At 32.6% G+C, this 8,854-nt stretch overlaps 1 long non-coding RNA gene across 1 annotated transcript; it reads left to right on the top strand.

Moving 5' to 3' along the window:
• On the top strand, nucleotides 1–8,040 carry LOC127879800 (uncharacterized). The gene is made up of 3 exons (XR_008049242.1): nucleotides 1–258; nucleotides 6,982–7,192; nucleotides 7,375–8,040. It is a non-coding gene; the product is annotated as an uncharacterized LOC127879800 (long non-coding RNA).
• The last annotated feature ends 814 nt before the right edge of the window (nucleotides 8,041–8,854 follow it).

The raw sequence follows: 8,854 nt of genomic DNA, 5'->3' as shown, positions 1-8,854 counted from the left end.
TAAGAAAAGTGTAAGTGAATTGTTCTTTAACTGTTCGAATGAATTCGATGTTTAATTAAATCGGTTATTTCTTTGATGAATAAGTCGTTCCTTTGTCAGTCGATCAAAGGATGTCTATCCACAAAGAATTGCCTGCTTACATCCAGTGCTTTAAAATGGAAGAGATGGATTGCGATGAATAAATGTGTTCAGAATTTTAACTCATCATGGAAGCAAATTAAACTTTACGAAAATAAACATGGTTATTACATAACTTCGGTGAGTAGAACAATAACCTAGATGTTTTACTTTTTTATGGCTAAGACTGGATGTGGACGCCATTTTTTCCAGTTGAATGTCACGCGCCCACAATCTGAGGGCCGAATATAAATAATTGGCCCTAGGCAGGGCTCGACATTAACTTTTGAAGCCACTTGTCCAGTCGGACAAGTAGACCATAATTTTACTTGTCCTGACCAAAAAGCAACTTGTCCTGACCATTATATCTTATTCTGCTCAGTACTTTGCAAAATAATGAAAAAATACAAAATGCTCAAATCATAAAGACTTGAATCGTTCAAAATACATGTAAACATAATTGTAGGCAATTTCAAAACAAAAAGAACTGACTAGAATAACAGGAAAACTCAAGATTATTGATTTTTAAACATTATACAAAGCCATAATAACTGACAAAAATTGTGTGTTGCCACCATAAAACAGAAAATGTTAAAAGTGATGTATATGTACAGTACTTAACTGATATTTTAAAAAACAAAATCATTCTATACATATAGATGACATCACTACGTTAAAGGGGCCGTTTCACAGATTTTGGCGTGTTTGGAAGTTTGTCATTAAATGCTTTATATTGATAAAGGTAAACATTAAATTTTAAAAGCTCCAGTTAAAAATCAAAAATAAAATTTAAAAAAAGGAAAAAAAAAGTAACCAGCAGGGCTCGAACCAGTGACCCCCGGAATCCTGAAGTAAAAACGCATTACATGTAGCTGACGGAACTATCCTGCCAAGCATACATAAGATGCGTATTTATACCTTATATAAGCAATGTTTGTAGTTCACAAATTTAAACGACAACAACAGAACTCTCCAAATTAATCAATCATTTCGCGTTATAATTTTTAGGTTTTTTCAATCGTCAAAAGATCGTTGTGTACCGGTGTTGTAAAATGCAATTCTTTACAAGGGAGAATATTCTTGTTATCTTGGCAAAGAAAAAAATGTTAAGGGTTGCTTCCCTTGTGAACAGTACAGTGTAGTACATGTATCACATGAAACTATCGGAATATCTCGGGCTTTGACGATTAAACGTATACAAAATATACTCGGAAAAGTTGATTGATATCTCCACAGAAATAATGGCTTTAAAGGCATTTTTTCTATGTTATACAATTATATTGACTACTTGTCCCGTAGGGCTAGCAAATTCTTTATTTACTTGTCCGGACTAACAATTTGGTTGTCCCGGACAGTCGGACTACCTTTAATGTCGAGCCCTGGGCCCTAGGGCCGAATATTTATAAGGACCCCGCAATGGTGATAATGGCATGAACAACTGTACAAATTTGTTACTATATATAGTAAGGTAATGTATGTATAATGAATTAAAAAATAAAACCCTGGTGTAATATTTTCTAGATCTGTATTGATTATGAGAAAACTCGGCTGCAAGCATGGACATCATTTTGCAAAATATGCATTCGCAGTTCGATAGCAATCTTGATAACACCCGAATATTTTAAATGTACGATCTAACTCTGAATTTATACTTATTTTCGGCATGTATGATGTTATGGATGAGTGACGTAAATTTACTTTTACCAGTTGTTCACGCCATAACTATTAAAACGATTAATATTGGTCTTGTAAGGAACGTGCTCCGATTACAGTAAAGCTTGGTTAATTTTTCTCGGGGATTTTGAGCGTTCGATTTCTCGAGTGTATAACTGAGTCTAGCAGGCGTTTTCGATCATTACAGAAATATGTGTTTGCTTCGTTCCTTTGGGACAGTGACTTTAAAATGTATATTATAATTTTGTATGTGTGTGAAGATATCATGCAACCAGTTAAATGAATGAGGCTTCACATTCGTCTATGACGCGAAACTTGGCAAACTAGAAAATATTTCAAGAGTTAATTGTGTTAGATTGTTTCGCCTGCCAGCCAAGTTCACAGTATCGGATATTGTTCTTTCTCTTCATGCTCTGCATCATGTTCATGCGGCTGCGCAGTTTTCATCAATAACTCAAATTGATGGTATTGCACTCAGACACTTGCTGTGTTTATATAGCAGAAGTTTAGAGACGATTTTCAATATAAAAAAGTGGTAATGACGGTTTTATTGTGTTGTCCACTTTACCTTGTGCAGCGTCGTATCCACGCTGAGGCACGCTTAGGCACGACGAGGCAGTTGCCTCGGCTAAAATTTGCAGAGCAATGTTGAGATTATAAGCAAAAAAAAGGAAGTTGTCTGTCAAAAAATAAAATCTGTATAAGAAATTGAGGCAATGAAATGAATTTAAGGCACTATGATATTCACAAACAAATATTATCATTAAATACAATTGGTTCATGTTGAGGCAGGTAATTGTTTCAATTTGTTGGCTGAGGAATTCAATCAGTGAAGATGGAGACAGGGGAGTTGAATTAGCGTTAAAAAAGATTGATATTTAAAAGTTGAAGAAAAATAAAACATGTTAAGACAGTGAAAAAGTTGTTCACAATTCTTGAAACATTATTCGCTAAAATGTTTGATTGATCTGTTTTCTTCATATTATAAGCTAAGTCTATATTAATTTAGTATTTAAATTATAAATATATAAGCACATTATATTATGCATATTATGGCTTGTATGAGAGAGCTGCGTCTTTTTTTTTGACGATGCTGCGAAGCAGCTCGTCTTAGTTATCATACCATGAAAAAATTCTTCACAATGGCGACCTATGTAAAAGACCGAGCCAGTCAGATTGAGAAAGGTCGATTTTTCTAATCGGCATACCTCGCTGATTATCATTGATAAAGGTATAAGAAGCTCAGCTATAAATAGGACAGCATATTCTGGGAAAAAAGATTTAATAATAGTTTGAAAATGTTAATTTTAAATCAGTTATATTCAATCCATTATATGTTTATAGATCAATGAAACAACTATGCATTTTCTCTATTGTATTTGACTTTTTTCGTGGTTCAATAAATAAATTCCGAATTAAAACGTGTATAATTAACTTTAAACGCGATCATGAGTGTAAAGAAAACGAATTATTTCGAACCTGCCGTTTGTAAACGTTGTAGCGACTATGGTATATAAACAGCATAATAGCCATATGACATCTGTGAAACTTGTTCTTATGCGTGCTTTCTAATTTTGCATATTTAATAAACTTTTCAAACAAAAATTACAGAGCCACATCAGTGCACATACTATGTTTAATAATTCATTCGTTTGTTGGATATTGTTTACTGTTTTAAACACATATTAGGTCATATCGCGGAGATTTAGTTAACCTTACCATGTGTTCATGGGGAACTCACGTATTCATGTTCTCTTACGACTTTCGGGAATAATCATGAAATTATTGCCGTACTTAATGAACAAAAATTGCCTAAGTTTATTGAATTCGAGAAAAAAACAGTAATCAAAAGAGAAAAAAATATATGTTCATGCACATGGGCATGTGAAATCACGTCCGTACGCATAGCATCATTAACTTAGGAGAGGAAACAATGAAATATAAAGTTTGGTATGATATACATGTGAAATTAAAGAGCATGGTGTAATTAAAGAGCATGTCAAGTTTTGAATTTATATGATGAAACGTAATGTTATAACCCACAAACTTGTTACTGTAACAGAACGTTATTTTTAAGATAAGTGGTACAGAAAATACACGTCGAATATCTTTTTTTAAAGATATTTCTTGTTATATTTGATCGAGAATGTAACCCGCCTCCTAGTTTCGCTGAATGGATCAAGTTCCCCACGGGTACTACTTCCCCGTACCCCCATTTTTTTTTCGTACCCTACATTTTTTCGTACCCATTTTTTTCGTACACATTTTTTTTCCTACCCAAATTTTTGCTCGTACCCAAAATTGTTTTTGTACCCAATTTTTTTTCCTACCCAAATTTTTTTCGTTACCAAATCTGTTTTTGTACCCAATTTTATGGGGGCATAATTTTTGTACCCAAAATGTTCGTACCAATTTGTTTTCCTACCCAAAATGTTCGTACCCACATACACAATTGTGGTGATGTAGATAAACTTAAATATATGCTTTTATACCAATCCTCTTCGAAAGCATCGTCACACCAGTTCTGTCAGTATTTTGATTTCTTTTTCTATCTGACTTCAAATGATTTATATGACTATTTTTCTGGAGTTAAGGTTGTTACATCATTGTCACTTCAAACACCATTTATGGCAAAAAGAATCTAAAATTGACAAAAACTTGTAGCCGATTTTTTTGTTAACTTTATTGATACTAAACGGTCATATGTAGCGTTCACGATTTCGATAATATAGGTATAAAATGTGGTTTAAATGGCCTTTAAACGCATCAGACGCACCAGACGTTCGAGGTATAAAAAATGTAAGGGGGGGGGGCATGCCCCTGGACCCCCCTAGAATGACCTAAGATACTGCCTCCGCTAAAATTTGGGTCTGGCTACGCCACTGTTGTGGATGATAGTATAACTCTATCGTCGGAATAAAATCAAACAATAGTTGCAAAAAATTATTAGAACGATTCAATCGTCCTAAATTATTGTTTGGAATCAATCGACTTAAAAAACACGGGTAAAGACAATAATATGAAAACGAATGTTTATTTATAAATGTATGTCATAGATAGTAAACTTCTAAAAAAATACGAAAGTAATGGCATTGTTTATGGTTTACAATTTTATGTTTGGCTATTACGGAGCTTAGGCCGAGTTCCATCCGTTGAATGTTGAGTTCCTCGTGACAGTGCAAATATTCATCGTATACAATAAAACAAATTGTTATCCTTTATTTGTAAATAATTACTCACACAATTATATTCATCGCTCGTAATATAAGTATTGTTTTCTAAAATCATTTTTTCTAATAACGTGACAATCTTTACCACCTTCAGGTAAGGCGGTTCTAAATATTTTTTGTGTGATGAAAATTAAAGGGACCTTTTGACAGATTTTGGATTTTGGCATGTTTGGAAGTTTAACATTAAATGCTTTATATTGATAAATGTTAACATTGGATCTAAAAAGTTCGTGTAAAAAATATATAATAATATTAAAGAAAGAAAAAAAGGAACCCCCAACTGGGCTCGCAACACTGACCCCTGGAGTAAAAGTCTAATGCTTAGACCACTCGGTCATCCGTGCTCATGCAGTGAGTGATGTATTTTATACTTTATATAAGCAATGCTCATAGTATCACAACATATAATGGCAACAACAGAACTCTCCAAATTCTTCGATCGTTTCGCGTTGCAACGCTTTATTATTTATAGGTTTTTAAATCGTCAAAAGATGCATATAATGGATAGTTTAGAGCATGGTGAATGTTCAGTATTACTGTTTCCTCACAAATATCATAATTACAACGAAAATTTGCGAATATGAAATAAATAAAAATGTTTTGTAAATTTACCAAAACGTGTAAAGGTCCCTTTAAGTTCTTGAGAAGAAATGACTGTCAGTTACACTTCTGCAATCGACATATTCAATGACGATAACTGAGGAGCATGTATTAATTTGAGATGGTACAGTATTATGAAATGTTAAAAAGAACTGCCGTCAGTTTAATATAGTGGATATGACGAAAATTGTCATGATATTGATAAATATCTTTTTGTTTTACATCAAACAGTGGATATGCCGAATTGTTTCCAGATATTGAACTTGAAATTCAGTTAAGAATACAAAAATGGATTTAATACAATGGAGTCTATTAACCAGATTATAAATATGTGACGTTTTTGAGAAAACAGTCAACATAGCAAATAATTCGATTTCAGGTTTGCAAAATAAAAAAAACGATACCTGGATAGAGACAGGAGTGTTTTACTTTAAAGATGGCTAGCGTATCACACGAACAGTTTTAAACCGCCAGCAAGATTCTTAATTTGTAAATAGCTGACATTTCAAATTGGATATTTGGTTAAAAGAAATGTGAACCATAATATAGCGATATAATATACATACCACTATACTAAGAAGGTTATTACAAATTTAACGTATGACATTTCTATCAAAAAATAAATGCAATTATATGTGTGTATGTAGTGGATACGTGCAATACTAATATTCCTTATAATTACGACCTAAATACTATTTCGTTCTTGGATGTTCAGCTATAAAAGTGCAACAATTCTATAACAGCATTACTCATATCGAAAATTGACCAGGTATCAGACACATTCGACAAACAATGTATGAACTGAGGTTTCAGTGTAAAACGCATATGCCAAATAATCACGTTCAATCGCAATTCTACAGAAACATTCAATCCAGGATGGACTGACAGTATCATGCGGATAACTAAGTTATAATTTATAATATAGCTTAGAAAAACTAACCCCATTAATAAGTAATTATTGCGTGTTAATATGGTGACCATGTTTGGTCAAACTGTAACCGGCGTGAGGACTAATATGTTCAGACTCTTTTAGAAGCACACATGGTATTATCAGGGCACTAATACTGTTTTACTATTAAAATGAATGGGTTCAGAAAGATATATCGGTTGCGTAAATCTGTATGTGCACTAACTCATCTAAAATGATGACTCTATACAATGTACAGTATATAAAACATTGATACGTTGTATATTATAATTGTTGTTTTGATATTGAGTAACATTTTTGACATTTCGAGATGCTTTAATCTTGAACTTTTCAGTTTACGAGAATATCAACAGTTTTCATGGTTTTCTCTGTCTAACCAACCTTTCATGTTTCCACAAAATCATGTTTGAAATCGTATCCAATCCATTTCAGTAGTGTACGAATGTGAAAGCCTCGACTGTTGCATGAATTACACTGATTTCCATGGCAATTATCACTCGTCTCAGCTATGTCAACACTACTGTTGCTGGTCTTTGAGTTTAACGGACATGAAAATATGCTGCAACGAGATATGGAGGCTGAATATCAACAGGGATGAGAACTACTTTAATAAATGCATGAACGTTTGGCTTGTGGAGCGTGGGTAAGACGGATATGCATATGAATTACAAACAGTTTAACACATTATTAAACGTAAAAATGTTGTTTTTATTCTTCGTGAGCTTGAAATGTAGTTTTAAATTTGCACAATCATAACATGTTTATATGAACTTTGAAATTAAGATTTAATATCGTATTTTTGATTTCAATTCGTTTTATTTACAGATGGATATTAAACATCGGCATCTCAATTATTGTTTTCATGCTGGCACGAGCTTACATACGGTACTGCTTTCGCTTTCGACGCTGAGAAAAGATTGGCTCTGTGTGTCCAATCTATCCTAATGTATCAATCACAAACTCTAAAAAAAACTTTACACAATTAAAATAAGTAGTGTAATATTGTATTTACTTCATTCAAAGATATCGCGAATTAATTTATTATAGCACACTATCTTTTTAGTAATTGTAGACAATTGAATAATAAGATACATGATAATTTCAACAAGTTTGAGGTGTTATAGTTGCACATATTTGCAATATGTTTTTGCTCAATACTTTCAATACATCATTCAATAATTTAATTATGAAGTATTTGAACAATAGGCTAACGTTTGATAAGTGATACAGCTCTAGAAACATTATATTTTTTAAGTTAAAAAAGAAGCTTAGTCACAATTACATTAGATTGACACCAAACCAAGATATATTTCTTTATTGAAAATAATCGAGCACCATTCAGTAGTTTCTTTATTCAGGTTGGAATGCTAATACATCTAAGCAAAGCGTCTACGATGTTTAACTTGTCAACTTATGACGGAATTAAACACGGTTGTTCTCATTTACAATTAAGGTTTATTATCTTTTTGAATAAACCGTTATTTTCAATAACAGTATTCGTGCTGATTATTTTTGCATTCATCATTTTACGATGTTCTATATTCCAAAACATCAGCTAATTTCTGTTTATGCTTAGTATACTTGCGCAAAACTGAATTAATACTTAAATGCTAAGACAACAGATTAAAAACATTCAAGTCTGTGAAGAAACCCACTCCTACATAAATCATAAATTGAATTTCTGTTAATTAAATTGCTCTGCGACTGCGCAACATATTTTGTTTGGCATGCTCTTGGCAAACTGCAAATTTCAAAATTTAAAAATCAAACGAGACATTTTATAATATAAAAATGTTTTAAAACGTACAATAAGGTTACTGTGACTGTACACAGACAATGTCTATCTGTTGTACTTTTTCTTTTATGTGAAAGTGTTGCCCGATGCAGTTACCAATAGATACAATAGAACTCAAACAATAAGTATAACATATTAATGATTTATGATTTGTTAGGAGACTTTTGTACAGATGACATTGATTATGTTAAGATTTAGAAAGACGCGTCTTATATTTAATATTTCATTATTAATGCTTCCGGCCTAATGGTGTTCTGTTTTTGTTCCAAGAAACTTACAGCGCTTTATCTATAATGATCTCAAAATTATTTGAAAATGAAACTTATATTTTGTGGGCGGAGGCAGAACCAATTTAACGTGTCAAGATTGTTGTATTTGATCTCTTGATCAAATCGAATGTGGAGACGTTCTAATGAAAAAGAAGTCGTTATCATAATTCATATACTCTGAAGGGACGATTGAGCAGTAGATGTAATTGCATACGTTAGTACCGTATTGCAGCCAAGTTGA

Source organism: Dreissena polymorpha, chromosome 4, assembly GCF_020536995.1.
Source record: "Dreissena polymorpha isolate Duluth1 chromosome 4, UMN_Dpol_1.0, whole genome shotgun sequence".
Lineage (NCBI taxonomy): Eukaryota > Metazoa > Mollusca > Bivalvia > Myida > Dreissenidae > Dreissena > Dreissena polymorpha.
Note: the sequence above shows the minus strand (reverse complement) of the source record. Positions and strands in the feature narration are given on the sequence as shown.